General features: G+C 39.2%; 1 long non-coding RNA gene across 1 annotated transcript; it reads left to right on the top strand.

Annotated features, from left to right (window-relative positions):
• The first annotated feature begins 858 nt into the window (after positions 1-858).
• Positions 859-1,601, top strand: LOC114138342 (uncharacterized). Its single transcript, XR_003594193.1, has 3 exons — positions 859-968; positions 1,051-1,107; positions 1,277-1,601. It is a non-coding gene; the product is annotated as an uncharacterized LOC114138342 (long non-coding RNA).
• The last annotated feature ends 17,171 nt before the right edge of the window (positions 1,602-18,772 follow it).

Raw genomic sequence — 18,772 nt, 5'->3', positions numbered from 1 at the left:
CAGAAAACCGGAAATCTATCATAGGCACTGTGCTGGAACTTTCGATTTTTACAGACACCACCAGAGGGTGCTAAACACCCCAAATCAGAAACCTACAGTAAACACTTTGCATCCATATATACGAGCACAATCTGTAATAGGAAGATGTATAAAACCATACATGTCAGTCAACCTCAGCAAGCAGTAAGCAAAAGTCAAATCCGCATCAGGAGAATGCTGCTGCGTGAAAACAAATACGTTTCTTGTGTTTGTGTGCTGAATGAGTGATTAGATGTAAAGTGAAACCAGCAACTCTTGAGTCCAAGCAGCGATGTGTGTTTTCAGGGTGAAGACGTTATTGGAAAAGCACAATAGGAGAGATGTGCACCAACAGAGAGGCTTTGTCTGTTCAGTGACTGAAATAGCTTTCGCTTCAGTTTGCAGCTGAGACGGCACTGAAAGTGGCAGGTAAATCCACAACCTGGGGTTTCTGTTTGACTCAAAGGACTGAATTTGAGAGATAAATAATAAGTACAGAGAGCTTGGCTTTCCGAATAGAGTGGCCCCCTGGTATTCATGGTGATTAGGGACCACAACTGCTCCTGAATAGCTGAAATCCAAGAGTATTTGAGTCTCCTTCTAAAACTTATTTTAATAGTTCAAGCACCAAATATACCTTAATATGGTTTAATACACACAGTACAAACTGTCTTATGTAACCAGGATAATTTTTCTATATTAGATGTAGTTTAGTTATTTTATTTTCTATTTTGTTAAATCTAATATTATTTTGTTTTATTTAAAGATCTAATTTAAAAAATCCTCCTTTGTTTTACTTTTTCGACACTAACCGGACGAGAGCAGGGTTGTTCTCGCGAGGGTTTAACGTCATATGACAGCTGCACGTCAGTCCTAAATTGACAGCCACTGCTTATATTGCTGCTAAATCGCACCTTGGGTAGCAGACGCTGTGGGACTTTGACGTGCAGGTAGACTTGGGTGTTGTTCCCAAAGCGGTTTTGCTTTTGAATGTCGATTATACATCAATCGTATACCTCTGTTAAATTACAGACATATGGTCGCTCATCTGAACGCTGAAACGATCTCTGTTTGTCAAAAGAGGAACTGGTAAGTGTTGCTCGGGAGCTAGAATGCTAGCGCTAGCCTCCCAGCCTGTGATTACACACCTACATAAAAAACACATTTGGATTGACATTGCATGTAATTATGTAGGCTCAGATTCGATTATTAAGAAATGCATGTACATGTACATTGATTGTCGGGCCTGTTTTCGCAGGCCAGGTGTGTTCCAGATCCCACCCCCGCTCGGAGTAACTGAAGGATCTGGGACACATTAAGAATTGTCTGGTTTTTGTATACTGACCGGACTGGCGAGCTAACCATAGCGGATTCAGAAAGTCACCCATAATCTGAGGAAACATCTCCAAACCGCAAGGGAAATTCAACCAACCACTTCACAGCTGGAACTAAATGACTATTTTTGTTTTTCCCTTCCGTCACCGACAGAGACTTCCTTGGTTTAAGGAACTGGACTTTAAAGCTGTGAAACAATTTGTATATATTGTAAATATAAATACACCTCATTGATTTTGCACTCTCCAGTTGTATGTGTTTTGCAATTTGCCACTACCTCCAGTAGACGAACCTGGAACCTAGGTTTTCACTTAGAGTGACGTTGATTTGGGTTTTTTAATAATCTTAAAATGTAACTCGGGTTACACTTAGCATTAGCACAGAAGCTAACACCTATTAACTTCCTCATCTGCACTCTTGAAGTTACAGCCAATTAGCATCAAGGAAAATTAAATGGATGGTTTGGACAAACCAGCCGATATATAAGCAGCGATGAGCCTCAGTATGTCAGCTTGTCAAGGTGCATTTTTTCTAATACTTTAGAAAATCTGGGGGTGATTTATTTTGTGAATAATTTGTAGTTACATTCCACAGAAAAATCCATAAATAGGCAGGAGACTAGTGATGCATTTTTTTGCACTGTAAACAACAGAGTCATGTCACTCTTAGAATAATTCTCTTGGAACATTTCAAAAATAATATTTAATTCAGTTCTGTTTCATGTATTGGACACTTTGGTACTTTATAGACATATTCTATGACAGATTTGAGTAAAGTTTTTGTTTTTATATATATATTACAAACAAAGCAACAAATACTGCCAGATAACAAACATGTATTTTGAAATTTTTGAAAATTTTGCCAAAATGAATAAATTGGAAGAAAACAGACATAAATATTCCCATCCATAGACTCTCTCCTGCATTGCCTTGGTAAAGGAAGTGCTTCAGAAATGCTTGACCTCTTGGATGGTTTGCCTATCTAGCAAACCGGACACCATATAAGCCATAACATGAAAATAGTAAATAGATTAACTGACCAGATGCTTTATATTTATTTTGTCCAGGTTGGACCTCATAATATCACAGGAAAAAGTTGCAAAGTTATTCAAGAGTTGACTATTAGCTCTTTGTTTTAGACAGATCACCTTGACAACCCTATATCCCATTTGATATGTCGTTTTCGGTTTTAAAATAGGACACCAATAAATATTGTAAGTGGGCAACTAGTTTCTTATTTTAAGTAACCATATTATATTTTCTTGTTGGTTAAATTTCAAAGGATTCCACAGATGCAGCAGCTGTCTTACTTCCAATACTGATTCTCTTCAACACTGTGCTCTTTCCCCTTTGCTTCTTCAACATGTCCTCAGATAGCTGGCGGACATCCCAGGTGAGCAGCAGCCAGACATTTTCACCTCCTCTCTGGTGTCACACCTTCAGATTCTCAGTGCCTTGCTCTTGGTTTGTGGAATTGTGGAAAGAAAACCATCTTGAACTGAACACAGCAAGGTTATTCATTGATTTTTAGGATGGCAACAGTTAGCACAGTGCAAGCATTACACGTGGATGAGAGGTCCAAATCGTCAATCGTTATAAATACTTGGGGACAGATTTTGCTGCAAAATTCATGGGATTTACCAACATACCACACAACTCAGAAAAATATTTTCCATTAATGTCCTTGCAACTGATAGCAGCAACTCAACTTTATCAGCTGCTAGGACACTCGAAACGCTTCTGACATGCAAGACGTGCCGCAAGACCAGATGTCCTAGATGCGTGTGCACATAGAGTTTGCAGATAAACCAGACGCCTCATACGCTCAAATTACGCTCAGTCTAAATGCAGCATTAGAATTATGGCTACTAAAACTAAGGTTCCTCTAAAGATGGTCTCATTCAGCTAAAGTTGGGTGACAAATACTTGTTTTGTGGTGTCTATTCCTGTCTTAAAGTTTTTTTTTTTTGTTCCCATACCTCGGCGCCTGTTTTTGTTCTCCTCACTACTGCTTTGGCACATAAACAGAAACATAGTAACCATTTCCACTGAAAGCCAATGGAAAGTAGCATGGGTAAAAATTACATGCTTAATATTCCGGATCAAGTTTCTTTTATCACTTTGAGGAATGTTGGCATGAATTTGACTTAAACATTGGTTTTATTTAAACTTTTTTTTTTTTTTTTAAAAAGGGCAGTCATTCTGGAAATTTGCTTTAATTCGAAGCTCTTAGCAGAGTTTTATTTGATATTTTATTGTCAGGCAATCTGTTCGTGCGTTGCTGTGCAGAGGGTGAGCAGCTGCCGAAAGACTTGTGAGCCCGGGCGTTCACGTGCCGAGCACGGTGGGTGTGTTTGTGCGTGGATGGCGGTGAGCTGCGTTCACACATGGCAGACGTTATTTCTATTTAAACACCACCAGTGGTTGAAACACCTGTGCTGGCTGGAAGCCTGGAGACCTATAATGGATTTTACTGCAAGTCTGTTCGCAATGTGGAATTCACACCAGATGTGGCCCCAATTATTACATCAACAGAAGTCAGCCTGTCTGTTCTACTTTCTCTGCGAAAAACAACTTGAATTGAGAGAGCTTCAGTTTCTCGCTCGCTTTGCAGGCGGTCTTTTGCTGATCCATCTCGTGTTTAACTGAATTTTAAAAATGGCACATTGGAGGGCATTCATTTCACAACGTGTGCGTTTAAATATAAATATGCGGCTGCTTGGTGGCTCAGAGCATGTGTAGAGGCCTTGCAGTGGTGGTCCTGGGTTCGATTCCTGGTCTCGGGTCATTTGTTGCATGTCTTTTCCATATTCACTGTGTAATAAAGACCATTAGGGCCTTACAAATTGGCATTCAAAAAGATCACTCAACTCTTGAAAATGTTCCCATTATTTTGCATTCCATCTGTCGGCTTCAATACTATTTATTGGGATTTTATGTAATAGAACCAACAGAGTAATCATTAATAGTAAAGTGGATGAATAGAGGTTTACAAGTTTTTTCAACCTAAAAAAAAATCTGAAAAGTCCAAAATGCATTCATATCCAGGCCGCTTCACTCTGTTCAAATTCAAAACTAAGTTAGATTTCTACATTACTTTCAAAAATATTATACCTCAAAACTCTTTGATCCATTATAGTACCCTGTCCTCATTTAGATTCATTTTTGATTGCAAACACCAGAGTACAGCTTGCCACACATATTCATCCCGACAGTAATTTTTATGCTAACCAGGCTTTAGAAAACAAGAGTCAAATGTTGTATGGAGCTGTGACCTTAAGAACTTTGTTCAAATACAGCTATTAGATGTGATCCCACCCAGCATTTACGTTGGTCAAGACAGGGATCAATAGTCTGACTGGCCGGACCCATGTATTGTTTAGCTACAGACTAGAGAATCCTTAAAGGTCACTGAAAGCGGCTGTCTGTTAGCAAAGAGCATCACTGCTGCGACGTGACTTTTATTTCACGGCAGTTCCTGAACAAGCTGTATAATATGAGGCAGGGTGACTGCAAGTCGACAAGCGAGTCGTTCTGGAGGAGTTTCTGAAAGAATTTTCCCCCTCTCATGCAAATAGCTGCTTACTTTCAAGTGACTGGAGGAAACCCTGGGTATTTGCCCTCTTGGGAGGAAATTAGCAACCTAATAGAAGGTAGAATCAAATGTCAGTCGCCGATGCACCTGGCCTTCATTTAAATAATAAGTGTTGCGAGAGTCGACACATTGGTTGTTTGGCGAAGGATATTAGGGCTGAATTTGAAGCGTGTGATAAGTGGTGCCAGAAGCCACATTCTTTATGGTGAGGGTTCCCACACGAATTGTTGAAAGCAAAACAGAAGGGAAATGTTGCATCTAGTTGGAACTATCATCAGGAGATCAGTCATGATAGTCATATTATTAGACCAGATTAAAAACAGCGCCAAATAATGGCCATGTGCATCAGCACTGGAGCATTAGACAATCATAAAACCTTCACAACACAATGATTCTGCAGTGTAGATTAGGGAGAACTCTCTGGCATTATACATTAGTCACATTATTGATAAAAAAAAAAAATCTAAACAGTATTGACATCCAATTGCTTGTTGATCATTCCTTGGCTTGTTTTGTGCCTCTATTTTGTACTGACCTGCTGTTCTCCTATGGGGCATTTTGTACCAGTCACATTAGTATTGAGTGGGCAGACATTGTTATTCATTGTCGATAACTATTTATTTAAACAAAATCTGTAATCTCGCCATAAAAGAAACAAATAAACAACTAAATAGAAATGAAGAGTTTTTTTGTTGTTGTTTTCTTACGTTTCCTGTCCGGCAGTGTGGCTCAAATGAAGTGGACACAGATACAAAAACAAAAAAGAAAAGAAGAGAGGTTGAGTCAAAAGATATAGGAAGAGAGGAAGAAGAAGAATACAAGAAAAGACAACATGAATCTGTTTCTACACCTGCAGAAAGAGAGAAAACCGGGAAATGACAGTGGCAAGCAACATACTCATAAGTGTGAAAGCACATGTCATCAAAAACTTCTCATCTCCATTTTTTGTGATTTTTACTTCATTCAAAAACCAAAATCTATCGATCACTCACCATATTGATTGATCATTTATTATGTATTTAGGTTTTCATTGATACATTTACAGTGTCGAGTATCAATAAGAGTATGTAACTATAATAACACACTAAATTTATAGTTAGAAGTTTACTTTTTACAGAAACAGGATTTCTGCCCAGCAACAGTAATAAACCATTGAATGAAATTATACAAGAGAGTTGAGAATTTCCTTAAAATATTGACATATTTTCTGCTGGAAACATATACCATATCTAAAATACTATTACATCAAAATATGACCAGATCTAAATTCAATGTTATCTCAAAGCTGTGGTTTGGATGTGTGTGTGGAGTTACACACACACAAACAATAAAAAGATGTTATTGTTGACAGTAAGAAGACTCTAGAAGGAAAAGCTCTGCTCTTCTTCCACTGATGGAGATGGACTGCAGAACAGACTAAAGTGATTAGCTTTTATTATTTTCTCCAGACTCTGGGCTTCTGGATGATTTAATTAAAGTGTAGCAACTTGTTTCAACACAGAAGAGGTCAAAGCAACAGAAAACAGAATAGCTCCAGGGAACCAGAGGCAATTTAATACTATAGAAAATGTGTTTTTCTAAGGATATTATGAAAGAGACACGTTTATTTCTAACCTGTGTTAAAGTGCATGCAGTGTATTGATGACTTGGTGTTTACAGCACGGTTAAACGGTGTAAAACCCAAACATACAAGAAGCAGGTAAGAGAATTGATTTTTGAACAATTGTGAAATAATGCCATTTTCTGTTTCATGTTTGTGTTTCTGTTTTTTAAACAAAAATATGACAAAATATGTTGTGATACATCCTTGAATGTGCTGTCGTGCTCTTCCTATCTCACACATTGTAAATTGGTGCTGAATGAAAGACATGTTAGATCTCAGAGACAGTGACTTTTTAAGAAATGAAAAAAGAATCTTACCTTAAATGAAAATTCCTAGCATATGGCCGAAGTTATACAATCTTTTTGATACCTTTTAACCTCCAGAGACACATAAAGATGGTTACAAGTTTGAAGAACATGTTTAGGGTTAAATGACTAATGTCTCAATAACATTCTGAGAAACTCATTCATGTGTCCATCTCTAGTCGCACTGATTACTGCAACAGCGTCTTCACAGGTCTGACTAAAAAAAAAAATCAATCCCCCAGCTGCAGCTGATCCAGAATGCTGCTGCTGGTGTTCTCACTAAAACCAGGAAGATAGAGCACATAACACCAGTTCTACAGTCCTTCCACTGAGAGAACAGGCTTTAAAATACTATTGTTAGTTTATAAATCACTAAACGGCTTGGCACCAAAATATATTTAAGATCTGCTGTTGTTGTATCAACTTTCCAAACCAACCTCCCAGGTCTTCTGGTTCTGGTTCTGCTCTGCATCTGGAACCAGAACCAAACATGGAGAAGCAGCATTCAGCTTCTCTTCTCCACAAATCTGGATCAAACTTCCAGGAAAATGTAAAAATGTTGAAACACTGAGTTCCTTTAAACAAATCCAGTCTTTTACTGAAAATAACTGGAACATTGATTCAGATATTTAATGTGTATTTAATGACGATTGTCGTTAATGATTTTGACAAAACAATATTTTTGACAGAATGTAATGTTTATTGCTTTTTTCCTAATGTAGCCATAGAAAGAGAAGAAAAATGCATGTTATGACCTTTATTAGGTTAAAAGGAACTAACGAAGTAAAAATATATCAATAAAGATATTGAAAAAAATACACAATAAATATGCATACGGTATGGACAAAATATGTCTAAGTCCTCCAATTAATTTTGATGTAATACATACTGTATTTATCCATAAACAAGACTCAGACATAGTGGGAGGACGCCAAACATATTTACTTCCACTTCCTATTCATACATAAATTGTGTGGTTGACACTGGAATTTAATGTTTGATCTTTTGTCTTTTTTCCACTAAAGCCACACACTTAGATGCAACATGTGACATATGCAATATATTATGCGTTATAATATAAATACATTATGTTAACATTGTACTGTAACTTTGAACTGCGTTGTTGCTAAAATGTGCTACACAGATTAACTTGACTTATCTTGACACCGGCCACTGAGCAGTGGAGTTGACGACCCCTAGACAGATGAGACTGGTGATCAATAGAGGTGATCTTCACAAGAAAACCGAAATGACAGAAAGATTGAGATACAATGGTTTTGTATGACAAAACTGAAATGCTGGAAACAAATTACATGAAAAAGACAAAAGCTTACTGATATGAAGCAGATATAGATTTATCTGTCTGAGGCATTTCAGCAGGTCTTTAACATCACTGGTGACTTTAAATAAAACTGAAATTATTGTATTGACTATCTAAAAAAAGAGATTTTGTTTGTCATTACTTTATTAGTTTTCCTTTCTGTCAGGGCCATGACCTCAGAATATAATATATATTCTTAATAAAAAGGTTTTAGTAAAATGAAAAGCAGAAAACCTTATGAAATGTGATGAAGAACTGCACTACCACATGCTTCTTTAGAACGAAATACTCCAAGGTACAAATTCGAAAAGATTTCATGATGTTTCATGTTTTTAAAAAGGAATCTAGAACCGTGAGGTCTTCTGATTCCAAAATGCCAAAGTAGCTTTTGACTTGAAAAGGTCCACCTAGTTTCTGTCAGTGTGCGCCTTTTTCTGGTGATATAAGTGGATGTTATTACAATGAACTCCTGGGTATGAAGATGAGTTTCTAGACCATAATTATTACTCTTATTCTGAGGTTCGAAAGAGGTAACTCATCTTGGCTTTTTCTGCCATCACTGGAAACTTTTGCCGGTGCAAACAAGAACGTCTGATTATCGTTCTAACTCTTCTCAACAAGCAGCAGGTGCTGCTGTGGGTTTTCCCTCATTCACAATGAGCAAATCCCCAGTAAGACTGAAAATATATCCCACGTGTCATGAAGTGCGAGTGTGAGGTGGTGAGGCAGACGCTGTAGACCCAGGTAAAGTGAGAGATGATGGTTTTTAATGATGAATATCCAGAATTTGCACAGTCCAATAATGTCCAGAATACCGGGCAGCACGGCCGAGCGGAAGCCAGGGCTCGACGCCGGTAGCAACCGGTTACACAAACAGACACGACGACGGACTGGATACACAGACGACAGACTAACAGCCAAATGAGACGAGGACCCGACGAGGAACAAGGAACACAGGTGGAGTTAAGTACATTGGAGGGTAATCACAGAAACGAGACACACCTGGGAACAATCAAGGGGAGGACAGGACGACGAAGAGACTCAAGGACAAGGAAAACTCAAAATAAACAGAAAAACACAGATCCTGACAACATGCATGACTTAACGCCCATCTAGTCGGTGTGTTGTTTAAAATACTAACTAGTAACATTGTAATAGTAATAGTAAAATAGCCCAGCTTATGAGATGAGATGAGGAATAAAATGTATATTTCATTTAAAAATGTGACATTTGTCTACTGGACCCAGATGTCAGACAACAAGCGAACTGATAAAGAAATCTGGGTGAATGGCTGTTTGAATGGATGTCACTTTGAGTCACAATTTTCTTCCTTTGTCCATTTGGTCTTTAGCTTGTATTGAAGAATGTTTATCAATAATTACAGTGGTTGTAACATTTTTACAGATCAGATTAAGGTACCTACAATATGCAGTCATATTTACAGATTCCTGTGGAAAACAATTATTGATTTTCGAAACCTTCACTTTCTCTTCAAAATTGGAACAAACATAAATTTGGATTTTTAGCTCTAATATTACCAAGCAAGTAAAAACAATCAATTGATTTATCTTCAGTTCTTTTTGTAATTCATGTTTGCCTTAAATGTGTGTAATGAGAGTCTTTAAATGTTTAAGACGTCATCAGGTTGATTTACTGGAACCTGAAACTGAAGCCAGTATTGTGATTTATATCATCTCATCTCATAAGCTGGGCTATGTTGTTATTATTATTATTATACTATTATTATTTCATATTTTAAACAACAACACACCCACTTAATGAGGTGTTAAGTAGAGATGTAGTCCTTATGGAGACCAATGCTAAAACCTCTGACAGGCTTTTAAAACTCATCATGCCATTCAGATCCTTTGGATCCTGTAAACAGGCCGTTGTGATTTAAGAAAACAGCGTTCCAATAAAGGCAGAGAGGCTATGGGACGATAATATCTCACCAGCTTGTTCATAGAGATTAATGATCCATCCATCTTTTATGCACATTTCATCTAGCATGCTAAAGGGTCACAACAAGGTCAGTCCAGTGAGAAAGACATAGACATATGCCTGTGTTCACACCTACGACCCGTTTAGAATAAACCTCGAACTGAACGAGCATCGTCTTAGACTGCAGAGAAAACAGGTGCAGGATTTTGAAATAAACTATTCAAACTCCAGTTTGCCCAGAAGGTGAAAGAAAGATAAGAAAATAGAGAATTGTTTTCCACTCCTGCAAGAAACGTTTACATATGTTTACATAGGTGAATGTAAAAATACATGCATGCCATCATGAGGAAAATAGTTTTATATATCACAACATGATAACAGCCTGTTCACAAGATTGAACTCATCTTCAACCCCTAAATGTCCAAGATGAACTTATTTAATGTCCAACTTGATTGAGTTTTGGACTTTGACTGCAACACCTTGGTTCTCGTTCAGCAATTCTGTCACAGATTGCGTGCTGCCTCTGGGGTCATTGTGCTGTTTTGAGAAAGCTGTAGATGTTCTACAAAGTTTTTTTTTTTTTTTTTACATTTGACAAAATGTTCTGCTTTACAAAGGAGTTCTTTGAATCCTAGATTCCCAAATCGCATGGCTTTAAAGCTCTAATAGGTAATTTTTAAGACAAATATATGCTTCTTACATATTTGTTAAAACTGTCGCCCTGATAAATAATTTGTGAAAAAGTTCCTCTGCCTCTTCCTCCTTTCTCTGCTCTTTGGTTCAAGCCCTCCTGGAATTTGGGGTCATAGTTCAAATATCATCTGAGATTTTTCATTGATAACTAGCTGCTCCCAGTTATAAAAAAACAACAAAATTATTTTTTTTTACCATGGTTATGCATCAAAACAACTGGACAAAAGTAAAAAGAAAATAAAAAATAAAAAAGTAACAGCAAAAATCTTACCAGTTACACAGCATCTAAAACCAGAGGGAATAATTGTCCAAACGTGCAATTATTATTAAAAATTATGAAGTCTACAAAAAGAACAACTCAGAAATTACATTGCAGCTAGTGCCTCATGTTGCCATTATGTGTGTCCTAGTCCAAGAGTTAATTAGAATTAAAGCTGCAGTATGTAACTTTTACCAAAATATGTTTTTTTCGATATTTGAAAAACGGTCACTATGTTGTGACAGTATTTTATGACACAAACAATCTGTGAAAAGTTTGATCTCCTCCCAGTTTTTGCCAGGAGCAAAAATTGGTTTCTTTTTGCTCCGGGCCAAAAATAAACCAATCAGAGCCAGGAGGAGGGACTTAACGTTGTCAATTAAGCTTGTGTATGCTAAAGGCGGAAAAACAACTTACTGTTCCAGGAAAACCATTTATCTACTGTCAACAGTGTACATGCTAATTAGCCTTAGCATTGGTGGCAAGCTATGTTGTGGTGAACCAGCTGCAGATTAGCAAAGACCAAACAGGAAGAGATGAGGACAATAGCGACTGGCAGCACTAAGACCCTCCTCCTGGCTCTGATTGGTTGTTGTTGCAGCTAGGACTGGAAGAAGGCAAAAGAGTTTGATTATCTGTTATATTTTGTCCTGACATAATGATAACTTTAAGAAATATGTAAAGCACATTTTTACAATAAAAGCTTTAAATTTCTGTTGGGTTTTTGGCCAAACATCTTTACTTCATTTAAATGTAACCACAGACGTGATTTATAGTTTTACACTGTGTTTTTTGCAATAAATGCTGTATGCATATTGGATCTAAGAGTTTGTCCAACACTAAGATATTACGCAAAAATAAAGAATTAAAACACAACACCCAGAATCATGCTCACCTTAGTTAAGACCAATAAGGGATTTACTCCACAAAGATAACAATTATGAAGATATAGCATGTTGAGAACCCTTGAGTACAGTTATAATCTGACGCTGGGACTGTTTCTGTATTAAATAAGCACTAGTATATCATGAGGGGCTTTTAACACTAGTACATGTTATCGCTCAGCCAGAGTCCCCAGCTGATTAAAACAGAAACCCAACAACTCGCCTGTGACCAATTCTGTTTGTCTTAATGAGCAAACCATTAAAAGAAGCAAAGCTGTTTTTAACACCATAAAGAAAATCATTCATCAGTTCATTTTGAATACTAATATATATATTAAAAAACTCCCATTAGATACTGGAATTTCTTTGTTGATTTTTTTTGTTACAGAATTATGACTCAGGTTCTATATTAGAATCAAGACTGTTTTCCTTTAGTAGCTAAAAATAAGACGTGTGTGTGTCTGTCCCTTTTTAAGGCGACGTTAAACACAAAGAGCCCTTTTTGTAATGTTAATGCAATTAGCAACCTTAAACCTGTGACTGGTCATGGTACACTGCTGCGACTTCTTTTGTCTGCGCTTTTTTTGTCACACCTTAATGTTTCACATCAAATACGTTTTCATGTCAGACAAAAATAACCTGAGTAATTACAAAACAGCAGTTTTCAAATGATTATTTCACTTATTGAAGAATGAAACACTACTTTCTCTGTAGCTGCTCCCTAGACTTTGGAACTGGTCGTGTCACTACTGCCATCAAGCATTTGCAGTAATGAGCCTTTTTAGATTGAGGGGGGAATTTTGTCCAACTCTTATTTGGAAAACTGTATTAATCAACGACACTTGGGAAATTTAGTTTATCATGGGCCTTGTTACACGACTGCCAGATTGTGCTTGTGTTTCGTTCTCCCTGTTTTTCTACAGGTGAAGTATGCAAGTTGGCGCCAATTTGAGATTTGATGGAGAATTTGGATGCAGGACTATATTTCTTTCTGTTAGACACACTTGGTCAGTTGCCTGGTGCCGTCTAGCTTTTGCGTAGACAACAGTCAGATCTTGTTTGGTTTCATTTGTTTGATTTGGCACTGTACAATGTACATTAGGACCTACTGTAAGAGTGGACTTTAAATAGACCTCTTCAAAGCTTTGTTTCAGAGATTTTAGGTCTTTCATAAACCAAAGTGTGCGGTCACAAACTGATCTTTGGGCGTCGTCTGATTGTTGTCCGAGTGTCGCGGTGAGGCACAACAGATGAACTTTTACAAGCAGAGCATTATGGATTTCCTTATGAGGCTCCACTTGATATATGCGGCCAAAACACATATTTACATACAACAAATAAAAAGACACAAGGACATTCTTTTTCCCACTGTCTGAAGTTAAAACCAACCAAACTTTTCTTGTTGTAGCTTAGTTAGAATTATCAAAAAATATCTCTTTATGCTTAATGCTGGAGAATGTATTGAGAATATTTTTTAGAATTTCTTTTGTAAGTTACCTGAAGTTCAAAGGTTTACATGCATATATGATCAGTACGAGGGATTTCAAAATGTATGACTTGAGTCAAACCTTTTGGGTTTCCTGACACACGAAAAGTTTGGTCCGATTTAACAGTGAGCACAGAACGTGTTTGTGTCTCTTTGTTCAGTGTATGTAATCATCCGGTATGTAAAACTTCTTCTTCAATTTCCTTGGACTTATTTCAAATGGAAACCAAGATGGAAAAGACAGAGAGAAAGTGGGGGACAAAGGTTTAAAGGGAAAGAAGGAAATAAGAGTGGAAGAGAGAAGGAATGGTAGCGAGAATACAAGTGAACACGTTGGAAGTCTGCTCCTACACCGGCAGAAAGAGAAAAACCACAAATAGAACTTCACAGAAACATATACAGTACAAGTTAAAACAAATTGTATTTAGTGGCAGCCAGAGCCTACCGTAGAATGAATCAAATGATCCCCAGTATTCAGACAAGTTCTCCAAAGTCCTGCTAACCGATTATTTGACTCAGGTGTATTGAAGCAGACACACATCTTTTAGTTGTGGGACACCAGCCCTGGAGGCCTGGAGTTGAAAACCTTGAACTAGACCACGTCAGTCACACATAAACCGCCCTTCTACAACGCGCATGAGTCAAACTGCAGAGATTGTTTAAGTGTAAGTGTGTTTTTCACTGCGTTTCATTGGCTGATTTTGGTTTACTTTCAGTGACCTCAGAGGGCTCTCATTCCAAGTCTTAAGATATGTTACGCCACCACATACATATTCATATAAACACACTTACTCCAATTTGCGCGGCTGATATAATGGGAGTAGCCTAGAATTACTCTAAATTAAAGGCTCTTTCGTCTTCTCCTCATTTATTCATAGCTTTTCTTTTCTTTTTCTTTTTTCTTTGCTTCTTTGCTCCAAGCATTGACTCTAGCATTTGTGCAATATGAAGAAAAGCTCAAGGGTGTATGTGTGTGTATATGTCAATATGCCGGCGTGTGTGTGTGTGTGTGGGTGTGTATGTGTGTGTGTGTGTGTGTGTGCATATTTGCAACAATAGCCAGAAGCGTCATCTCCACAGAACTCTGAGTGCCATCTTTCAAACCCAGCACGACATGAAAGCAATCCCTAAAAAAAAAAATCTCTTGGGGTGACTGTCACATCTTTTTCAAACTGTTAACACAATGACAGTCCTATCAGTTTCCAGCAAAACTATCACAATCTACTGCATTTAGTGAATTAAGACAAGCATCAATTTCCTGAGAGGAAAGCTTGGTTGTCAGCAATATACAGACATGCTTCTGACAGGAAAAAAATACATTAAAATCTGTTTTATTTTATTAGTTTTTTGTAAAATTTCAAACAGACAATAACAAGTAAAAGACAGAATAATAACAATAAGACATGTAGCCATGCCAACACACATGCAAATTTGTTATGTGTTGCCCTAAACATCCACTCAGTAACTCCACTACAGTCCAAGGAGAATGTTATAGAAAATAAACAGAGATTAGAGGTTCAACAATACAAATTGTATTTAGTGGCATGTTATTCTCCTCAAAAGACTTTTGGCTAGTTTTGATTTTGATTTTACTTAACAAACATGTGATTTCCTTTCAAATTTATCATCCAATGTGACACCCAGAAATTTGTTTTCATGGACTCATTCTAAATCAGCACTAGTTGCATTTCCGATACCATTATACGTAAATCTTTGTCTATATTAAGCTGTCAAAAAAAAAAAACGTTTGCAATTGTGGTGTTTCAACTAAAAAAAGAAAGGAAATTAAAATGAATAAGCTTGTTCACGTGATATATTGTTAAAAATAATGAGAGCAACGGATGTACAGTTAACGGATTTTTCAAAATTGACACGTTTCCATTTCAACCTGGAGAGACTCACACAGAAAACAAGCAGCAGTTAGAAAGTTTTATTTGACTTGAAGTTCTTAGATGTTTCCTCCAGTGGAGCATTTTCTGCACTGGCAATATAATATTCTTGGGCCCAACGCCCCCTGAAGAGCCCCACAACTTACAGTATGTTTAACAATTCTGATTTGTGATTATCTATTTGTACAAACATTTTTCTTTGTCCAGTGTAGCTAGTAGCCAATCCAATGCTATCCCAGGAATTCTGTAGCTTTCTAGCTTTTTTAGTAAGATGTAATGGTGCGTTCACCATGTTTCGTGCGTCAAAAACACATCCGACGCTTCAAGTTTGATGTTTTTGTAGTCAGACGCTTCACATTTCGCTCTAGACGTGTGTCAGGCGTGTTAGGCGAACGTTGAGAGGAGTCATTGTTTTCCATCGCCGGTCTGTTTGTACTATGGAAGATGAAATTGAGTGGCATCAAAATATTATGTAGTGAAAGCTTCTGCAATCATAATAGAGGCTCAGATGTCTTTGCTGAACATTTTGTGTTCAGTCTAATGAAGAAGCAGTGGTGACAGTTGATAATGACTCCTGCCTTTTTTCCTCTCCGAGTTACTTTGAACAATGTCGTATTAAATACTGAGAGCATTTAGGTTTTATTTACTGAAATCAACAGAATGTCGCCATTGGGTGATTGTTTGAAATTACCAGACAATTCAAAGTACAAAGTGAGTTTTGTGAGTTTCACAAGCTAGCTGGGTGCTGACGAGGGCTGCTGTCAGCGATGTTTTTGTCTCACCTTTGGCCAGTTTAAAGACCTGCTAACCCCATTGGTGCCTGGATCTCCTGGCAGGACACCAACTACAGGCCACTATGTCACATAGAGTCTCTCTGATTGGTTAATGCTCCGCACTGAGCAGCGAAACTGCTGATTTTTCAACTCCAACGTTGGACACGCGTTAAATGCTCGAAACGCTTCAATCACGCAGTGCTAGATGCTCAGAACGCGCCACAACGTTCTCGCCTCATCGAGCCTCCACATAGACTTTGTATGTAAACCAGACGCTCCTGACGCTCAAATGGTGTTTGGTGTGAGCGCACTGTAATGACTGACGGTATCAAATGCTTTGTTGAGATCAAGAAATACACCTGTTGCAAATTTTCATTTATCCATACTGCCTATGATTTCTTCTGTTAAATGCATCGATGTTAATCTGTTTTCTCTGAAACCATACTGACATATTTTTGTTTGTGTTGCTCAGAAAATCTTTTCAGAGCATGAAAGTGTGAGATGGAGGTAGATTGCATCTGGCTGTGCTGGGAGTCCCTTGCTTAGCCCTCCAGAGCCGCCATGATTGCCAGTAAGACTTCGCTCAACAGATTTGACTAAATTAAGAACAAATAAACACCTCACATCTAGCTTCCTGCTGATCAATTTTAGTCGCAGCGATCAATTTTGACTTCCCCAGATGGACTCGGACAGAGTGTGCTTTATGAGTTTGTGCTGAGGGAAAGCGTCTGAAGGGCGAAACATGATGAGATTTTTCTGTTTGCTCCCAGCAAACAGAGAATAAGAGCCTGTGGTGCATTAGAAGAACAGTTTATCACTCGACGGCTCTCTTTAATGATAAAAAGTGGAGCTGAAATTACTGAGTGGGGCAATGCCGTTTCATAACTTATTCAAAAACAGAAAAAGTCGTACAACATTTTGCTGACTGACTTGCAGTGTATTCATTGAACAACATTCTCTAATCCGCCTGTGATGCCATATTTAGAGTGAAAATTGAAGTTTCTATTTGTGTTTGGGACAAAGCTGTTTTCCCCAACTGCTCAGTGAAAAACGGAGGCAGGCCGGCGTGTAGTGCTGTGGTTTCCGTGGAAATAGATCGGATAGATTTGTTGATTGTTTTAAGACCTGATCAAACCACGATAACTCTGTGGGAAACTTTGCTGATAGAAAATATTTATTTCAGTCACCTACCCACCAAAATCATTAACTGCAGGACAAAATGTTCAGGGTAAAAAAATAGAGATAAACTATGGATGTGTGGACATATCTTTACAACAAACTGAATATTTATTAGGATGTCCTGACTCAGGTAGAAGTCACATTTAACTTGATTAACTAGATTTAACTTGTCAGTCCTTACTGATCATTGTAAAATTGCAAACTATGAATTTAATGGTTCATATCTTAACCCTCTCCTTGGGCTGCCACCTTATCGTGGTGGAGGGGTTTGAGTGCCCCAATGATCCTAGGAGCTATGCTGTCTGGGGCTTCATGCCCCTGGTAGGGTCACCCAAGGCAGACAGGTCCTAGGTGAGGGACCAGACAAAGCGCAGCCCGAAGACCCCAATGATGGATAAAAACATTGGACTTGGCGTTCCCTCGCCCGGACGCGGGTCACCGGGGCCCCACTCTGGAGCCAGGCCTGGAGGGGGGGCACGATGGCGAGCGTCTGGTGGCCGGGCTTTAACCCATGGAGCCCGGCCGGGCTCAGCCCGAAGAGGAAACATGGGTCCCCCCTCCCATGGGCCCACCACCTGTGAGAGGGGCCAAAGGGGTCGGGTGCAGTGTGGGATGGGTGGCGGCAGAGGGAGGGGACCCTGGCGATCCGATCCTCGGTTGCAGAAGCTGGCTCTTGGGACGTGGAATGTCACCTCTCTGGTGGGGAAGGAGCCGGAGCTAGTGTGTGAGGTCGAGAGGTTCCGGCTAGAAATAGTCGGTCTCACCTTGGCGCATGGCTCTGGTTCTGGAACCAGTCTCCTTGAGAGGGGCTGGACATACTTCCACTCTGGAGTTGCCCAAGGTGAGAGGCGTCGGGCAGGAGTGGGCATACTTGTTGCTCCCCATCTCGGCGCCTGTACGTTGGGGTTTACTCCGGTGAACGAGAGGGTAGCCTCCCTCCGCCTACGGGTGGGGGGACAGGTCCTGACTGTAGTTTGTGCTTACGGGCCGAACGACAGTTCAGATTACCCACCCTTTTTGGAGTCCTTAGAGGGGGTACTGGAGAGTGCTCCTCCGGGGGACTCCCTTGTTCTACTGGGGGACTTCAACGCTCACGTGGGCAATGACAGTGAGACCTGGAGGGGCGTGGTTGGGAGGAACGGCCCCCCCGATCTGAACTCGAATGGTGTTCTGTTGTTGGACTTCTGTGCTCATCATGGATTGTCCATATCGAACACCATGTTCAGGCATAAGGGTGTTCATATGTGCACTTGGCACCAGGACACCCTAGGCCGCAGTTCGATGATCGACTTTGTCGTCGTTTCATCGGATCTGCGGCCGTATGTCTTGGACACTCGGGTGAAGAGAGGTGCGGAGCTGTCCACTGACCACTACCTGGTGGTGAGTTGGCTCCGGTGGTGGGGGAGAAAGCCGGTCAGACCTGGCAGGCCCAAACGTGTTGTGAGGGTCTGCTGGGAACGTCTGGCGGAATCCCCTGTGAGACGGAGCTTTA

The sequence above is a fragment of the Xiphophorus couchianus genome, chromosome 22, assembly GCF_001444195.1.
Source record: "Xiphophorus couchianus chromosome 22, X_couchianus-1.0, whole genome shotgun sequence".
In the NCBI taxonomy this organism is placed as follows: domain Eukaryota; kingdom Metazoa; phylum Chordata; class Actinopteri; order Cyprinodontiformes; family Poeciliidae; genus Xiphophorus; species Xiphophorus couchianus.
The sequence above is the reverse complement of the archived record's forward strand: the minus strand, read 5'-3'. Positions and strand labels throughout refer to the sequence as shown.